Here is a 20,497-nt window from a genome sequence, read left to right as displayed (position 1 = left end):
CACTGAGCTTTATAAGTCAGAGAGGAGGATTCACTCCTGTCCGTCATACCTGCAGGCAGAGTCACAAGGAGAGGTCTGGAAAGTCACCTGCAGAGGTGCTGCAGAGGTACAGTATCAGTTCCCCACTCCAGGGCTTTCTAGAAGGATCTAAGACCACGTAGTTAGGCAATTTATCCATTCAGTGGAAGATGTGCTCTGGCTTCTGAGGGAGCAACAGAGAAGCCCCATTTCTAGTTTTTGCCTCCACAACCACCACATTTCTAGTCCTTTAAAAGATTGTAATATAAACTCCATCTCCATGTATCAAATCAATGCCTGACAAGAAACACTGAAAGAAAATTTGCAAAAGGTTTATTTGAAATGTGACTCTTATTCAATATATACAAGGGCACTTCAAATGCAACAATAAGAGAACAAACAACCCAATGAAAACTGGGCCAAAGTCCTTCAAGCAGCAGGGAATATGAACAGCTTAGGTGGAGGATAAATCAGCTGTGACACACCCAGACAAGGGAGTATCCTCAGCGCTGCAAAGGAACATGACAGGGCATGTACAGATCCTAAGTGATGATGTGAGGAAGCCCATGTGAAACAGACTCCATTCTATGTGATTCCATACAGGACATTCTGAAATGGCAACACCAAGGAGGCAGTCAAACCTCAGTAATTTTCAGACATTGTGAGGAGGCAGAGAAATAGGTGGAGCTCAGAGCAATTGCAGGGTAGTGAAACAGCTCTTTATGATGCTAATGGTGGATACCTGCCATTATGAATTTATCCATATTTTAAATTGTCCTTAGGATATAAAACAAGAGTGAGCTCTCTTATAAATTATGAGTTTTGTGTTATGAAGCAGTGTCAATATCGCCTCATCATTTGTAACAAATGTACTACTCTGGCACAGAATGTTCAATGTTGGAAAGAGGGGAGCCCCTTCTACCAGAACCTCCAGTCACCATCAAGGCAGAGCTGCATGCGAGAACAGCTCTCAGCAGATGGGGCACCAGGATGAGCAGCTGGGCTGCCCAGTCTCACACATCTGCTCCCGGGGTGGTTTTTGTTTAGGCTTGTAACACTGTGGGAGGGTAGCTGTTATGCTGCAGACAGTAGTAAGTGGCAGCATCTTCAGGCTCCAGGTTGCTGATGGTGAGAGTGAAATCTGTCCCAGATCCACTGCCACTGAAGCGGGATGGGACCCCAGGCTGCACACTGTTTGCATAATAGATCAGGAGCTTAGGAGCTTTCCCTGGTTTCTGCTGATACCAGTTTAGATAACTGCTAACACCCTGACTGGCCCGGCAGGAGATGGTGACTCTGTCTCCCGGAGATGCAGACACAGAAGTTGGAGACTGGGTCATCTGGATGGCACACCTGGCCCCTGAGATGGAAACAGAAAACACACACCCACACTGTCATCCTGTCATCAGAGGACTTCCCTGAGGGCCAGGGGTCCTGCCCACCCGAGGCTGATCAACTCCTTGTGTTTCCTTCCTCACCTGGGAGGCAGAGCAGCAGGAGGCTGAGGAGCTGAGTGGGGGCCCTCATGTCCATGCTGGGTCCTGCCTGGACTGACCTTCAGGGGCTGGGGCAGACTATGAATAGTGTGGAGGGAGGGGCTGTGCTCTGGGAACATGCAAATGAGCAGGGGCGGGGCAGTGGGCACAGCTGCTGGGGCTGATCTCAGTGACAGCACAGAGGCAGGGACTCCCCAGTGACCAGGTGTCCCCGGGCCAGGGCAATTTGCCTGCAGAGATGGTATTTCTCACTGGGGATCACAGGACATAGTCATTTACTGTATTGTTAGTGTGGCGATCTTTTGGTCTCACCTTATTTACAACATGTTTTACTTTCAATTCTCCACATAATGCAGGGCTATCATTATGACACTCGAAGAAATTGTGCAGGTTGCTCTATGTGTTCATGTGGATATGTTCTTAAGGTTAGTGAGGTTTCCTCTTGACTCTGGTTCACTGTTACTGTTGATGTGAGAAGTATCCTCACTGCCAACCTGATGCAGTGAAGTAGGAAGACAATGCACAGTGTGGCTGTCAGGAGTTGTAAGAGTGAGCCCCGACACTGAGAATTCTCCCTGCTGACCTCACCTCCAGCTAAGCCTTGTGTCTCTCCATGTCTGAGGGCCCCGTCTTATCACATCCACGCTGAACCAACGGTCAAGGGTATTCTCCCCCCATATCTGACATTCTCCCTCCCTTGCCAGCGCTGTCATTACACAGCCAAAGACAGGCCCATCTCCTGGGACTCTAGCTCAGGTCCTTCATTCTCCTTCCTAAGGAGCTCCCTTCTGAGCTGAGGTCCTCCCAGACTAGCTCTTCAACGATTCCCTGGAATCTCCTCTGTCCCTGCATCTGCATGTTCATCAAACACCAAATGTCTTCGAGCTCCTAGCAGACAGCAGTCCCCAGTGCAGGGGGCAGGGTATTGGGGCCCAGCTGGGTAGGAGACCACACACTGGAAGGTGATGGGGACACCCCTCAGGGTTTGGAGCTCATACAGTGCAGGATGATCATCTACACGGACTTGAAGGGCTGGAACCAGACTGGGTGAGGAGGGTGTTCCCCACAAGGAGAGGTGACCCTGGTGGCTGGTGCAGAGCATTGAACTACAGTATATGACACGGAAGCAGTCTGGTGTATATGAAACTGAATAAACTACCCCAATGTAAACCCTGTTTCTTTCACCATTAAACAGCATGACTGGAAATGGAACCTGGATGTGGATAAGCCAACAATCCTGAATCTGCTCAGGACCACTCGGATCAGCTAGTGTATCTGCTATGGACTGACAAAAGACTTTTCCCACACTCGTATTCCAAAACTTTTATAAACTGTTCAAGGCTACCAATCCCTGAGGCCAATGTGTGTAGACTGCTGTCTCCAACATGTTAATAGTGGATGATAAGTAATAAAATGGAGCAAAATAGGTCAGGTGTGGAAGAAAATTTGTGAGTATTATGAAATATTATCTCCTCAACAATATACCCAAAACCACTCAACTCCAACATGCCCATAAATGTGAACTATGCCTCAGTTGTCCACCTGTCAGGCTGACACTGATTTAATGGTTGAGCCCAGAAAGGAGCAATAGGCTAAGATCTTACTCCCCCTCCTCATGACTATGGCTCAGAGGGCACATGGACCTCCATTCCACGCTGCTTCTTTCAAGAGGAGACTTTTCACCTGATGCCCTGTGAAAGGTGAGGACTCAGGTGCAATAGAGGCTTGTTATCAAGAACCCTTATGTGTAAACAACCCCCTTGAGTTCTCCAATGTCTTCTTCTTACCCTGAGAGAACAGGCCTGCTCTGCTCCTGGTCACCCAGGAGGGAGGTTTTTGTTCAGGCCTAAACCACTGTGGGTGGGGTACTTGAACCTTGCTGGCAGTAATAGACTCCAACATCCTCAGCCTCCACCCTGCTGATCTTCATGGTGAAATCTGTGCCTGACCCGCTGCCACTGAACCTGTCTGGGACCCCAGAGGCCCTGTTGGATACTTTATAGATCAGGTGCCTTGGAGACCGGCCTGGCTTTTGGTGGTGCCAATGCAAATAGGTGTTTCCATCACTATGTACAAGGCTCTGACTGGCCCTGCAGGAGATGGAGGCTGACTCTCCCAGGGTGAAGGTCAGGGAGAGGGGGGTCTGAGTCAGCACAATATCCCCAGTGGATCCTAAAATAATGAGAGAAAAAAAAAAAACTTGATAAACTATTTTCATAATTTTCCTTCTGTTATGTATTCAGGATAAATTCATTTTTATTTTAATACCCTAAGGTAGACCCCAACCTCTGCAAGGTATAATGCGATGTCTAGAGCTACAAACAATCTCCCTTTCTCTGTGTCACTGTTGTCACCAGAAGACAGGTACTTGTTTCTTCTGGTTTCCTCTTTATTCTCAGAGATGTCCCTTCCCCTGTCCTTTCCACAGGGCCAAGGCAGGTACACATCTGCATGTGCACTGAGACACGTGGGGAGCAGGTGCCCCCAGAGCTCACCCTCCCTGTTCCTTTCTCACCTCCCCTCTGCCCTTACCAGGGACCCAGAGCATCAGCAGCCCCAGGAGCTGAACAGGGAACCTCATTTTGAGAAGCTGACCTCAGAGCCCTGATAAATCAAAGCAAGACCTGAGCAGACCTTTTATCTCAGCCCTGCCAGGGAAGGTCCCCAGGGACACACATGCAAATCCGCAGGTGGGGGCAGCAGGGTGCAGAGAGCCAAAGGGAGGGTGGGGCTCATCTCTGAGAACATAGGAAAAACTGTTTTTGTGTGGAAGGAAAACCAACAGTGAGGAAATCTATGCTGTCTAAGGGAAAAGGCCCTGCTTCCTGGTTTCCTGTACCAGTTTTCTAGTTTTCTGGAAATTTCTCAGACACCACCTTTACACTTCACTCTAATAAGGTTGAATTAGCAGCAGTATCAGATGATTTTGTCTTTTTAACATCTTATAAAAGACTGTGGGGTTTATTCTTTCTTGTCTAAATTGAGATAAAACACATATGGAATAAAATGCAGAAATCTTATACCTAACTGTACAAGGACTACGTAGATTCACTACCTGGATGAAATTTGAGATAAAACACATATGGAATAAAATGCAGAAATCTTATACCTAACTGTACAAGGACTACGTAGATTCACTACCTGGATGAAATTCAGCATATTTCAAATACTTCAGATGCCTCCTGATGTCCTTTCAAGTCAATATCTACTGCCATCCAAGGTGGATGCCCTTCTGACATCTGTCACAACAATTTGAATTTTTCTGGCCTTGAATTTCATCTTAACTGAAGTAACCACTCTTTACTTACTAATCCTGACCTTACTAGTTTATCAGACTTCAGTTCATTTGAGTGCTGCTGAATATAAAGAATCTTGCAAATAACTTCTAAATTATTTTAAAGGACCCTGAACCTGTGATGGCTGTGGAATCCACTTGGAACCAGCCAATTCCATCTGGTCTCTACTGTCACTTTGAGATCCTGGTAAGTACACTAGTGTGGTTGACTCATTAGTTCCCTGGTTTACTTTTTCCCTTATTGGCAAAGGCGAAAGAAACAGGGCACCTGTTGCTGATTATTATAAAAAGTCCCACACTGCAGACTAACTCAGCCAATCAGAGAGTGAAATGGACTTAAGAACCAAACAGGGCCTCCCCTGGTGGCGCAGCGGTTGAGCACTGGGCTGCGAAGCTGCCCACAGCCTCCTCAGCACCGGTTCGATCCCCGGCCAGTCAGTGAGTGTCCCACACAGCATGCAGACCTCTCCTGCCATGCCCCCTGCTCTCCTCAGCAGTGTATTTTGTCTGTCTGCCTGTTCTGTTCCCCGCTCTGGCTCTGGTGAATTCTCTCACCCTCCTGTGATTCTGACTGCACCCAGTGCTTGTATAAATAAATAAATAAGAGGGCGGAGCAACATGGGGGTGAGGAGACACTGCGAGTAAGATCTCCCATTAAAAAAATGTTAATAGGGAGGGAAAGCGGCAGGTCCCAGTGAGAACTGGGACACAGAAGATAAACGGACGACTCCAGCAAACTACCTGAAGAAGAAAGTGGCCATAAAAGAGGACTAGAAGGGAGGGAAGCGCAGAACCCTGCTCCCCTCCCCCGCCCACAGAGGCGGCACTCTCCGACCAGCAGAGAGGAGGAAAAAAACAAACTAAAATGACCAACAAGAACAAACTACGCAGCAAGCAGGACTGTGAGTGGAAAGGAACTATTGCAGCCACCACACCCCGTGAACGGGAGCTGTGGAGAACCCTGCAGGATTCGCCACTGCAGTGAGCGAACGGCTCCGGGCGCCATTAGAGAACAGCAGAGAACCCAGGAGACCTGCACACAGCCCAGGGCCAGCTGGTAAGCTTGCGCGGAAAAGTGGCGCGCTTGGCGCACTTGAAAAGCAAACGCAGATCGGGATAGCGGCTGCCCAGGTCCCCACGCCTGCGACCTAGGCCTGCGGGGAGATGCGCGGGGGCCCTCACTGAGGTGAAAGTCCCTCACTGAGTAATCAGGAACCAGGCGCCCAGGTACGGGAGAGGGGTGCAAAAGGCGCCATTCCCGCGCCACTGAACTGGGCTATAGCCTGCGTCCTGGACCTGAGGGCTTTGGAACTGAGACCTGGGGCACAAAATTCGGAGCGCGGGTCCTCCACGTCGGTGGGGCACAAGGCAGACACAGCACCCCAAAGCCGTTGAGGTTTTCCCTACCATTCCCGCTCTGTTCCCTGTCCCACAGGGTGAAGAAAAACAGCCCCCCACAGACTAGGAGAGATCTCTGGCGCCACCTAGCGACCAGAAAAAAAGTCACTAACACCCAGGGACCTTTCTTGAAACCTGCAGAAGGCTCCTGAAGGAACCCCTGGCCAGCTGGGAAGTTAGCCCACCCCAGGCCCCTTCAGACCAGCAGTCTGATCCCACAGGGGGAGCGGGTACCCACAGCCGGGGCAGACCGTGTGCGCAGAAGAGCGCGCCTGACACTGGACTCGCAGGGAGTGCATCCCGCATCACCATTTTAGAACAGGGATATTTCTTCAAGAAAGACTGCATGCAGAAGGCTCCCTCAGGAGCCAGAGGTGAGCGGGGAAGCTCGCCCACACCAGGCCACTTCTGGCCTACAGTCCAAACCCTGAGGGTGAGCGGGAACCCACCGCCGGGGCAGACCAAGCACACAGGGGTGTGTGTCCCCACATCGGCATTTTAGAACAAGGACTTTTCTTCAGTAAAGACTGCTTGAAACTGACAGATGGCTCCTGGAGGAGCCAGAGAGGAGCAGAGAAGCTCAACCAAGATGCCGACCAGTCCCAGCAACACAGTATCCCAATGCATACGACAAATTAGAAAACAGACAGTAGGGAGTAGAAGAACCACACGCAACCTAACAACTCCTCAGGAAAAAAGCACACCACAAAAAGAAAACCACCCCCCCAGATTGCAACGACAGTAACTTGGAAGAACTTCTGAGCCTTCCAGAAAGAGAATTTAAAATTGCCATGATTAAAAAAATGACAGAACTCATAAAGGAAAACAATGATCAGAAGAAGGAAATTGAGTCCCTAAAGAGGGAAAACAATGGTCAGAAGAATGAAATTGAGTCCCTAAAGAGGGAAGTAAAAGAAAAGCAGGAGATCAAAGAATTAATGGAAGAACTAAAGAACTCTGGGAAAAGCAATGAAAGCAGAATAGATGAAATGGAAGAACGAATAAGTACTCTTGAAGACACAGAAATAAAAAGAACCAAAACAGAAAAGGAAAGAGAAGTACGAAGGAAAAAGAATGAAGAAAGACTTTGGGAACTATCTGACTCCATGAGGAGAGGAAATATAAGAGTCATAGGAATTCCAGAAGGAGAGGAGAGAGATGTAGGAACAGAGAAAATATTCCAGGAGACTATTGAAGAGAACTTCCCAAATGTGGAGAAGGAGCTGAAAATTGATATACAAGAAGCAAGAAGAACACCAAACTTCCACGATGAAAGGAGAAATACAGCAAGACACATAATAGTAAAGCTCCCAAGAATCCAGGACAAGGAAAAAATAATGAAGCTGACAAGAGGGAAGAAACAGATAACATTCAAAGGAAAACCAATCAGGCTGACATCAGACTTCTCCGAAGAAACACTAAGGGCAAGGAGAGAGTGGAGGGACATAGTCAACAGACTCCAAGAAAACAGATACCAACCAAGAATACTCTATCCCGCAAAGCTCTCCTTCCTCTATGAAGAAAGAATAAGGACCTTCGCAGACAAACAGAAACTCTGGAATTTCATTACGACTAAACCCCCACTACAAAAATAACTACAAGGAACCCTATAGCCAGAACCTCAGAGGGACGAATAACAACGAAAGAAGACCAAAAAAAAAAAAAAAAGTTATTAAAAGAATAAATAAAATCAAAGGAAAGACAAACACAATGGCAAATACAGATACTAACATATCAATACTAACTCTAAATGTAAATGGACTAAACTCTTCAATAAAAAGACACAGAGTTGCAGCCTGGATTAAGAAACAAAACCCAACCTTTTGCTGTCTCCAGGAAACACATTTAGCTACAAAAGATAAAAATAGGCTCAAAGTTAAAGGATGGAAAACAATCCTACAAGGAAATGGACCAAAAAAGAAAGCAGGAACAGCTATACTTATATCAGATAAAACAGATTTCAAACTCAAAAAGATAAAAAGAGACCCCAACGGGCACTACATTATGATCAAGGGGACAATACTTCAAGAAGAAATAACACTCATTAACATATACTCACCAAACGAAGGAGCACAAAAAAATATATCAGACAACTGTTGTCCTCTCTGAAAACAGACAAAAGAGAAAACACATACGTAGTGGGAGACTTCAACACACCACTATCAACAATGGATAGATCAACAAGACAAAAAATAAGTAAAGAAACTAAAGCTCTGAATAAGGACCTAGAGCATTTGGGCTTAACAGACATCTATAGAACACTAAACCCCAAAAAACGAAGTACACATTTTTCTCAAGCGCACACAGATCATTCTCCAGGATCGATCACATACTGGGGCACAAGACAAATATCAACAGACACACCAAAATTGAAATCATACCAACCATCTTTTCTGACCATGAAGGCATCAAACTAGAAATAAACCATAAAAAGAAGGCAAGGAACTTTACTACCTCATGGAGATTAAAAACCACACTACTGGAAGACCACTGGACTAATGAGGAAATCAAAGAAGAAATTAAAAAATTCTTTGAATTGAACGACAAGGAGGACACCAATATACTAAATGTATGGGATGCAGCAAAAGCAGTAATAAGAGGAAAATATATAGCAAATGAAGCTCACATCAAGAAACAAGAAAGAACTCAAAGAAATACCTAATCTCGAAGCTCAAAGATCTAGAAAAATAACAACAAAAAAAAAAACCAAAACCAGTAGAAGAAAAGAAATAATAAAAACCAAAGCAGAAATAAATGAAATTGAAACTAAAAAAACAATCCAAAAGATCAATGAAACCAAAAGCTGGTTCTTCGAAAAAATAAATAAAATAGACAAACCCCTAGCCAGGCTCACAAAGGAAAAAAGGGAGAAAGCACAAATAAACAGGATCATCAATGAAAGAGGAGAAATCACAACGGACACAGCAGAAATCAAAAGAATAATCAGTAACTACTATGAACAGTTATATGGAAACAAGTTCAACAATCTAGAGGAGATGAACAAATTCCTACAACTCTACAATCACCCAAAGCTAGATAAAGAAGAAATAGAACACCTAAACAGACCAATTACAAGCAGCGAAATTGAAATGGTAATCGAAAACCTCCCCAAAAACAAAAGCCCAGGACCTGATGGATTTATAAATGAATTCTACCAAACATTCAGAGATAAATTAGTGCCTGTCCTTCACAAACTCTTCAAAAAATTGAGAAGGAAGGGACAATACCAAACACGTTCTCTGAAGCCAACATTACACTAATACCAAAACCGAACAAGGACAACACAAAAAAGGAAAACTACAGGCCAATCTCCCTAATGAATACTGATGCAAAAATCCTCAATAAAATTTTACCTATCAGAATCCAACAATGTATCCATAAGATAATTCACCACGACCAAGTAGGATTCATTCCAGGGACACAAGGATGGTTTAACATCTGAAAATCAATCAACGTTATCCAACACATCAACAAAAAGAAATATAAAAACCATATGATAATATCAATAGATGCCGAGAAAGCTTTCGACAAAGTGCAACACCCATTCATGATAAAAGCCCTTGAAATTCTTGGGATACAAGGAACATACCTCAACATCATAAAGGCCATATATGACAAGCCAACAGCCAGTATCATTCTCAATGGTGAAAAGCTGAAAGCAATTCCATTAAGGTCTGGATCAAGACAAGGATGTCCACTTTCACCACTGCTTTTCAATATAATACTGGAAGTCCTAGCCAGAGCAATAAGACAAGAGAAAGACATACAAGGAATCCAAATAGGAAAAGAAGAAGTCAAACTATCACTATTTGCAGGTGATATGATAATATACATAGAGAATCCCAAAAACTCCACAGAAAAACTAATTCAACACATCAATCAGTTCAGTAAAATGGCAGGATACAAAATGAACACGCAAAAGTCAGTAGCCTTCCTATACACAAACAATAAATCTGAAGAAGAAGAAATCAAAAAAAAAATCCCTTTTATTATCAAAACAAAAAAAATCAAATATTTGGGAATAAATCTAACAAAAGAGGTAAAGGACCTATACAAAGAAAACTATAAAACACTGTTAAAAGAAATAGAAGAAGACACAAAGAAATGGAAAGACATCCCCTGCTCATGGATTGGGAGAATAAACATTATTAAAACGGCCATCCTACCAAAAGCAATCTACAGATTCAATGCTATTCCAATCAAAATTTCAATGTCATTCTTCAAAGAAATAGAACAATTATTGATGAAATTCATATGGAATCACAAAAAACCCCGAATAGCAAAGCTCTCCTGAAAAAAAAAGAAGGGAATGGAGGCATCACACTCCCAGACTTCAAACTCTACTACAAAGCCATAATCATCAAAACTGCATGGTATTGGAACAAGAACAGACATACAGACCAATGGAATCAAATAGAAAATCCAGAAATAAACCCACAGATTTATGGTCAACTAATATTTGACAAAGGAGCAAAGACTATGCATTGGAGCACAGAAAGTTTGTTCAATAAATGGTGCTGGGAAAACTGGGTCGCTACATGCAAAAGAATGAAGCTTGACCACTACCTCACACCACACACAAAAATCAACTCAAAATGGATGAAAGAACTAGACATAAGACCTGAAACCATAAAATACATAGAAGGAAATGTAGGCGAAACACTACGTGATTTGCACATCAAAGACATCTTATAGACACATCACCCAAAGCAGTGATAGTGAAGGCAAAGATAAACAGCTGGGACTACATCAAATTAAAGAGCTTCTGCACAGCAAAAGAGACAATAACAAAAACAAAGAGAAACCCCACCAACTGGGAGAACATTTTTGCACCCAACACTAATGATAAAGGACTGATCACAAAAATCTGCAAAGAGCTGATGAGACTCAACAACAACAAAGAAAATAATCCAGTCAAAAAATGGGCAGAAGAGCTAAAAAGAAACTTCTCTGAAGAGGAAATGCGAATGGCCAACAGGCATATGAAAAAATGTTCAACATCACTTGTAATGAGGGAAATGCAAATCAAAACTACCATGAGATACCATCTTACACCAGTGAGAATGGCACATATTAAAAAAAACTAGCAACAACAAATGTTGGCGAGGGTGTGGAGAAAAAGGAACTCTTCTGCACTGTTGGTGGGAGTGCCAACTTGTCCAACCACTATGGAGAGCTGTGTGGAGATTTCTGGACCTACTATACATAGAGCTTCCATATGATCCAGCAATTCCAGTCCTAGGTATTTACCCAAAGGACACAGAAACATCATTTCCAAAGAACACCTGCACCCCTATGTTTATAGCAGCACTGTTTACAATAGCTAAGCTTTGGAAACAACCCAAATGCCCCAAAATAGATGACTGGATCAAGAAGATGTGGTACATATATACCATGGAATATTACTCAGCATTCAAAAAAGATAAACACATGCAATTTGCAGCAACATGGATGGCGCTGGAAGGGATCATGCTCAGCGAAATAAGCCAGAAAGAAAAAGAAAAATACCGGATGGTCTCACTCATAACAGGAATCTAGAAAACTTAAATAACGGACCAGGAAAATGAATAAATATAAGAAAGTGAAAATCAAAATCAACAAAAAACTATGAACCAGAGACACTTTTTGGGGGGTGGGGGGCGGGAGGGGAGTGATTGGGGTCAGAATGGGCGGTTGCAATTGTATGGGGAATATAAAAATAAAATTTGTTATTTAAAAAATAAATAAATAAATATTAAAAAAAAAAAGAGCCAAACAGTTTTCAAACAAATGACCTAAGCTCAACCCATGTTTTTACTATAAAACTCCTGTGTGCCATTACCTTAATGGACACACCTTCAGATGCCCCTTGTTTGAGGACCCTGATCATGATCCTTAATCTGTGAAAAATGCTTTCTTTTTATACTACAGTCTGAGTATTGCTTGGTCAAATGGCCATTATGCCACGATTGTTGATTGACTAGAGAAAGGAAAAAAGTATGGGGTATATGAAAACATGGTAGATGGGATAATGACTGGTCGGGGCTCTGCGTGGTGTTACTGCTCATATCTCACCATGTAGCTCATGTTCCCTTTGCCTTCACAGGACAAAGTGGTGTTCATCTGACAGTGCCACCCTCTCCTCCATTCTAATCCTGTAGGAGCATATGTGCAGTATCTGCCAGTAGTGAAAGAGCAGGAATAGAAGGATTCCAGAAGTTCCTCCAGGTTCCCCATATTCTCCACCTCCTCCTGTTCATCTGTAGAAATGGCCTTATTGTCCTTCTTACTGGGGTCTGTGATGTCTTCTCCACAATGAAACCCTTTGTTGGCAGGTTATCTTATGTCATAGAGTCTGAGTTATCATGTGTTTGTCATTTCTTCCACGTCAATGGAATAATAGCTGTTTCAACCTTTTAGATAAAGACCTGTTAACCATAAATCCACAGTTGAGCCAAAAAAAAAAAAAAAAAAGAAAGAAAGAAAAAGAAAGAAAGAAAAATTTGCCAGTTGCTCAGTGGGCATAAGAAACAGGGATGGGTCATAACTTATGTCCTAAACACAAATATTATGATTATGGGACCAATAGCACCTTACACGGCCAGCATTCTGTAAAGCAGAAATATGACATCAGATGCCTGTGTTTCATCTGCCTGACTGACTATGGGCCCCTCCAGCCAATCAGGAAGCTGCCTTTGGGCACAGATGCCTCCTGAGCACTTATGCTGTGTTTCACCTTAGTGTTACAAACAGGTTCCTTGCTCTTAACTACACTGTGTGGCATGTGCTGACTCTGAACAAAAACTCAGAATCCTCACATAATATTTCTGGCAGAAACACAGCTCACAGCAAAGGCAGATGCACATGCAGGAAACATGGGCTGCCTACTCCATGTAGGTTTCCCAGAATCCACAGCACCCAGGAGTCTGCTGCTCTGGGGTTCTGTAGATGGCTAGGGGTGCAGGAGGGCTTATCATTCTTGGATGGTGGATGCTGGGAAGTGCCAACAGTGTGTTCTTGGTTATTGGCATTCATGTTACTGAGGATGTGAATGATCTCATAACTTTTGTTATGAGATTTATACTCTGTGACTTACTGATTTTTTTGTTTTGATGACAGATTTGCTGATGGGCTTGGAAGCACATTATGTGTATTCTTAACGTGTCTCTTATGTGTCCAAACTCTGAGAGTGGGGAAATATGCCCACACAGGCTGTCTGAGGTCCAGCTCCCAACATCAGCATCACCTCCGGAATCAGATGTATCTTTTCCCTCTGTGGCTTCCTAGAGATTGTTCAGGAGAGGGTCACCACTGAGCTTTGGAAGCCAGAGAAGTGGATTCCCAACCAGTCACAGTAAATGTGGGCAGAGAGTTGACAAGGTGAGGTCTGGAGAGCCCCTGGAGGGGTGCTGCCAAGGCTCAGCCTCAGCTGCCCCCACCCCCAAGGCTCTCTAGACAGACCTGAGTCCTGTGGTTTCTGGAGAGTCATCACAGAAACCCCATCTAACATTTACTTTACTGACTATCCTGCAATCTTTGTTCACAAATACTATTCAATATTGTCATCTGTATCTAAACAATTCCTGACAAGACCGACCAAGAGAAAACTTTCCAAAAACATATCTGATAAAGTTGTTACGCAACTACGCAGTACTCTTTAATTTAAACAAAAACAAAACAAATAACACAATTAAAATTGGACCAAGACCTTAACTCACTCACCACAAAGATATGTAGATGAAAATCAACATATGAAAGATACCCCACATCATCAGTCATCAGGAAATGCAAATTAAAAAAAAAAAGTCACCACTGCAGCCCTATCACCATGGCCTACCTCCAGCACATGGAAACATGCTGTTCTGGCATCGATGTGACACAGGAACTCTAAAGTGCTGGTGGGGATGCTAATTTGTGCTTCATATTGGACCACTGGTTATTGGATTCTTACAAAATTCAACTGGCTTTTACCACATGATCTAGCAATCAGTCTCCTTGGAATTTACCCTAAAGAGCTTAAAACAAGGCCCACATGAACCTGCACACACTGTTTACAGCATCTGCTCATAAGGACCAACACAGCACAGCAACCCAGGAGTGTTCCAGCAGGTGTGGAAGGTACAAATAACTGTGTACACCCAGACAGTGGAGCATATTCAGCAGTGAAAGGAAATGAGTTAATAAGACACCAGCTGATATGGAAGAACCTTAAATACATGTTACTAAGTAAAAGTAGTAAAGGCCACGCATGCTATGAATACCTCCATTTGGCATTCTAGAAAAAGTAAAACTAAGGAGATAGTAAAAACATCAGCAGATTTCAGAGGTTATGAAGGGGAGAAATAGGTGGAACAAGAGGATTTTTAGTGCAGTGAAACTACCATGTATGATAACATAACAGTGGATACAAGTCATTGTCCATTTGTCTTAACCCTTGGAAAAAAACAACAGCTGGTGTGACCCCTTGTAAACTGTGGACTTTGTGTGTCAAGGACATGTCAGAGTAGGTTCATTTTACCCCTGAAGGGAGATGTTGAATGTTGTTAATGGGACTGGTGATGTATATGGCGGTCTGGGTATTTATGAGAATCTTCTGTATTTCAATAGCTTTTCTTGAGAATATAAAACTTCTTTTTAAATAATAATACCTATTAAAATTAACTTTTGCTTGTACTATCTGTGTGGCTTCTCTCTTGATGTATGAACCTTCACTAATGTCATTACCCAGGTTCCTCAGGTATCACCACCTCTGTCTATATTAAGTCAGCAGAATCACTGTCCCGACAGTGTTACTGGGACAGAGATGGGGAAGGTGACTCAGGATGTCAAGGAACCTCCCTAGCCCATCTAAGGGAACATTATAGTTTTGCAACCTTGGCTGTATGAGAACCTCTCTCAGCAGATGGGGCACCAGGAGAGCAGCTGTGGCTGCCCAGCCTCGCACATCTGCTTTCCTGGGTAGTTTTTGTTCAGGCCTGTGTCACCGTGGGAGGGTAGCTGTTACCCTGCTGACAGAAGTAAGTGGCAGCATCTTCAGGCTCCAGGCTGCTGATGGTGAGAGTGAAATCTGTCCCAGACCCACTGCCACTGAAGCGGGATTGGACCCCGGGTTGCAAACTGGATGCACCATAGATCAGGAGCTTAGAAGCGTTCCCTGGTTTCTGCTGATACCATTGTAAATTAGTACTAACACACTGAATAGCCCGGCAGGTGATGGTGACTCTGTCTCCTGGAGATGCAGACATGGAGAGTGGAGACTGGCTCATCTGGATGTCACACCTGGCCCCTGGAATGGAAACAGAAACACACCCACACTGTCATCCTGTCATGAGAGGCCTTCCCTGAGGGCCAGGGGTCCTGCCCTCCCGGGCCTGCTCAACTCCTGGTGTTTCCTTCCTCACCTGGAAGCCAGAACAGCAGGAGGCTGAGGAGCTGAGCGGGGGTCCTCATGTCCACGCTGTGTCCTGCCTGGACTGACCCTCAGGGGCTGGGGCAGACTATGAATAGTGTGGAGGGAGGGGCTGTGCTCTGGGAACATGCAAATGAGCAGGGGGGGGCAGTGGGCACAGCTGCAGGGGCTGATCTCAGCAGCACAGAGGTAGGGACTCCCCAGTAACCAGGTGCCCCCAAGACAGCAAATTTTGTATTTTTTCTTGGGGAAAACATTGTAATTTCCATCTATTTTTCTATGAATATACTGTTCCTGTGGTATCTTTAAGATTCACGATATAAAGAGAGGTAGAGTATATAATCATCTCCACTATAAAACAAATACAAAGTCTTAACATTTGCTATTACACGATTGGAATGGAGGGGATTATGGTAAGCAAAATAGGTCAGAAGGAAAAGACAAAACCTGGATGATTACAATACATGTTGAATATGAAAAAATAAGGGAATAAATAAGACTAATAAAACAAACCCTGGAAGTCTAATAGTAGAACTGAGATTACAAGAGGGAGAATTTAGTGTTGGGAGCAAAAGGGGGAACATTGGAGTGTGGGTGGGGGATCATGGGTGCTCTGGTGATGGCTGTGGGTAATAACATTGATTTAAAGAGGTGTGAGCTTATACCCCCACATTACATACAGCGATAAAAACCAACATCATTTCAATAAAAATAATAGAATTGAAAAAAAAAAGATTCACAATAGGCTTTATTTATTTCCTATTTCTCCATATAACACAAGGATAAGAGTATAACACTCTAATATATAGCAAAGACTCTGTTAATTCATTATGTGGACATTAGTGAGGTCAATAAGACTTCCTATTTGCTATGATTCCCTGACATTCCTGGTGTGAAAAATTATCATCACTGCCAGTCAGAGAGGCAGTCAGGTAGCAAGACAATCAGCAGTGTGGGTGTCAAGAGTAGTAAGAGCCCTGACACTTAGCATCCTCCCTGCTGACTTCCTCTCCAGCTAAGCCACATGTCCCCCCACATATAAGGTCCTGTCCCACTACATCTACCTCAGCCCCAAGGTCAGGAGTGTTCTCCCCCCACATCTGACAGTCTCCTCCCTCCCCAGTGCTGTGCCATCAACAGACCCGAGCACACACCCCGGTCCCTTGGACTGTAGCTCATGTCCTTATCCTCCTCCCCAGGTGCTCCCTTCTGAGCTGAGGTCCTCCCAGACCAACTCCTTAGTGATCCCTGGGGTCAACTGTGCCCCTGCACCGTGCATGGTCCCCCATCACCACGTCTCCCCCGAGTCCCAGGAGACAGCAGCTCTAGTCTCAGGGTGAGGTGGGGTCTCCCTGCCCAGCTCCCTTCATTTCTCATGCTGCAAGGACACTGCCCTCAATGCAAAGCCTGCCCCCATATGCAGCCTCTGAGCACATCCTCCTGTGTGTCCTTGTTCCATCCCCGCCCTCCCAGCGTGACCCTGGAGCAAACAGACCTGCTGGACAGCAAAGAGCACGATGAGGAGACACTCCAGGGTCTGGACTCTGAGGCGCCTCAGCCTATGTGTGAAGCAGGATGACCCAGGGGTTGGGGGTGGGTGGTTTAGAACAGGAAGTGGTACCAGACATACTGAAGACTCCAAAGAGGGATGTCAAGGAGATGTACTCTGATGGAGGAGGGGGAATGAATAAAAAGAGAAAAGGGGATGTTATTGCAGAGATAACCCAGTCCTGTTTCCCCCACAAGATCCTGGAGACCACATAGCCCCAGGGCAGGTGCAGCACATGGGACACTCATATCCACAGTGGTGACAGGAGGAGGGCTTGGCTGCTGTGCTGTGATGCTGAGCCAGTCAGTACCCAGATCTCCAGCCCCTGATCCTGCCTGGCATCATCCCAGGGGACCACCAGGGAGCAGGAGCCTGGGAGCTGGCTCGGTGTTTTGCTGATTTCAGCATGGGGGACGTGGGTAGACGTGTCCTCATGTTTCCTCATGCAGCTGTGACCCTCTCCTGGACATAAGGATGAATTGAGGACTGGACCCACACAGTCTCCACTGGTGGCATCTAGAAGGGGAAGCAAACAATGACATCCCCTAACATCAGTACCAAGCAGATAGTTCATCACTTAGATTTATTTATGATCAGGATAAAAAAACAGACTAGTCTTACTTTCAAATAAATGCCTGATTTTCAAATAAATAAGCTAAGAATGAAAGACGAGTTCTCCATCCACAGCAAAGTGAGAATAGGAGAAAGAAGAGAGACAAAGCTGGGATTCCATGTCCCTGAGAGGCCTCTTGAGTGTCCTCCTACTCAGAGACTGTGGGGATGGCTCTGGGGACACAGCCAAGCAGGCCTGAGAGCACGGTGGCCTCCATCACAGGCACAGAAACGGGCAGATTTACTCGTGCTCAGCACACTGGCGCTCCTCCTGATGTCTCAAGACCCCAGAGACTCTCCAAATATTAGGGGCTTCCTTAGATACATGGACAGCATCACTCTTACTCTCCCAGGATTTCCAACATCAGCCTGAGTCTTATGTTTACTGTGGGTTTGCTGCCCTCTAAGGGCAGTTTTATGACACGACAGCTTAAGGATATTTGATGTGGGGCCTCAAAGAATCTTGCCTGTTTCCACTGCTATTTATGAAGCTGACACTGTAGCTAGACTATCAGCAGCGCAGACTCTGTGGGCGCACCAGATGATTCCTCTTCTAGATAACTGGCAACCTAGGTAAGAACAGAAGGATCATATGTGACCAGGAATTCAGAATACATGTTTGTGACATGACCGTTAAGGGCCAGGGTCTGGGATTCAAGTGAGTGAGATGCCAAAGATGTGCTTTGGAAAAAGGTAAAGAGGGCAGGACAGACCTGCAGGGGGATCGGTGGCCTGGGATAGGAAGCAGAACTCTCCTGGTCTAGGTCTGTCAATCCAGCCTCCTTCCTCCTTCCAGAAACATTCCAGTGCAGCTCTGAGACCAGAGGTAAGAAGCGCAGGTGAGAATCACAGTGGTTTGTTAACACTTGAAATATAGCTGGGACAACTAAGAAGCAGTTCATTATTTTAATTCTATTTTAAATGTATAGAGCCGCCTGTGGTTTGTGTGTGTTATGTTGGGTGGTGCACTGTTGTCACAGTGCAATCCCCAGGGAAAGGGGAGGTTCCCCATTCCCTGCCCCACCCCAGGAAGCCCACAGCTGAGCAGCAAGGGAGAGCTAGAAAAGACTGGGAAGAGGACTTGGAAGAGAGAAGAAGGAAGCAGGAGCAGACCAGGAGGAGGCATGTGGAGCAGAGAGACATGTAAAGAAGAAACCATGCTCGCTTCTTGGCCTTTGACCTGTACCAGGAACTTGGGGGACATATTTGAGAGACAGAGAGGGTGATGAGAGTCACCCAGGGCAGCTAACAATGGCAGCTTTTTTCTTGATGCGCATGTAGGTTTTATTCTTTTCCCAACAGACTTGCCTGCCCTTTTCCTATGCTCTCCACCAGAATTGCCCTGGTATTGTGGCAAACTCTCAGGCCTCAGTGCCCAAGCTTTGGGCCAGCCCTCTTTGGCTGGGCATTTACCCACCAGGGGATGGGTAACTTTGGGTACTTGATTTGGAAACTTTAGTTTTTCCCTCCTCTGTGTTGCACACTAATTGTATTGAAGTTCCTTTCCAGTAAAGGTCTTACACACTAGAGTATCTTCTGTCTTCATAGCAGAAGATGGCAGAACCTATTTAGGGGAGGCAGGTTAGGGGCTTTTGAGGTAGCCCCAGCCTGCCCTAAAACAACAGGGCACTGGAAACATAATCAGACAAATGCACTGAAGTCCTTCTTTGTATAAAAAGTATCATTGGAGATCCTGGTTCCATTAGTCCCAAACGGTGGGTGTGAAAGGAAGTCATTTGCAAACTACAGTTAGAATTGTATAGTGAGATGAGGAGGAGATAAGCAGTAAGGACTATTCCTTCTTTGGGTGAAAGGTGTATTTCATCCAATCAGGACAGTTGTCCTTGTCACTCTCCACCCTTACTTCAACTCCCAGTTACCTTCTCATTGTGGATTCTCAGTTTCAACCCCTCCTAGGCTAGGAGACCTGAGTTTCACCCAAGACTAGCAACAGAAGCCTCAGATTCCTCCCCCGTTCCAGCTGCACATTCCCTGTGGGAAATTCTCCTTTTGCCCAAGAGCAGATTAATATCCATGGCGCTGATGCTCACACAAAGAAACTACTCCTTTTTTTTTTTTTTTTTAAAGATTTATTTATTTATTTATACAAGCACTGGGTACAGTCAGAAGTGCGGGAGGATGAGAGAATTCACCATAGCCAGAGCAGGGAGCAGAACGATTAAGTACACCGCTGAGAGGAGCAGCAGGGGCGGCAGAGGAGGTCTGCGTGCCATGTGAGACCCTCGCCCAGTGGGCAGGTATTGAACCGGCTTTGCAGAGGCTTCGGGCAGCTTCGCAACCCAGCACTTAGCCGCTGCGCCACAGGGGAGGCCCCACAAAGGAACTACTCTTGAAGTGAACCTTAGTGCTAATGTGGCATAAAAAATGTTGAGGTTTAAGTACAGACTCCATCTGCCACTCCATGAACCCAGGATAACCAACCTGATCCCTGGATCTAGGCACATCCTGGCTAGTCATGATGATCCACATTTATGTCTATTTACTTATAAATGTGCAACTGTAATGCCCCCAAAAGAAATCAGCTGGATTCTGTATAAATTTTACTTACTACTTTGAACTTAACAAAAATGATGCATTAGAGTTGTAGTTACACTTGCCATGGATTCACCTATCTGGGAATGAACAGTTATCTGCGACATGGTTTGTTTCCTGAACCAGGAGCAGGACAGGAGGCTTGGTCCATCCAATTGTTCTTTCACTTCTGTCACACTCTGAATGTA

This window comes from Talpa europaea (assembly GCF_964194135.1).
Source record: "Talpa europaea genome assembly, chromosome: 6".
NCBI lineage: Eukaryota > Metazoa > Chordata > Mammalia > Eulipotyphla > Talpidae > Talpa > Talpa europaea.
Note: the sequence above shows the minus strand (reverse complement) of the source record.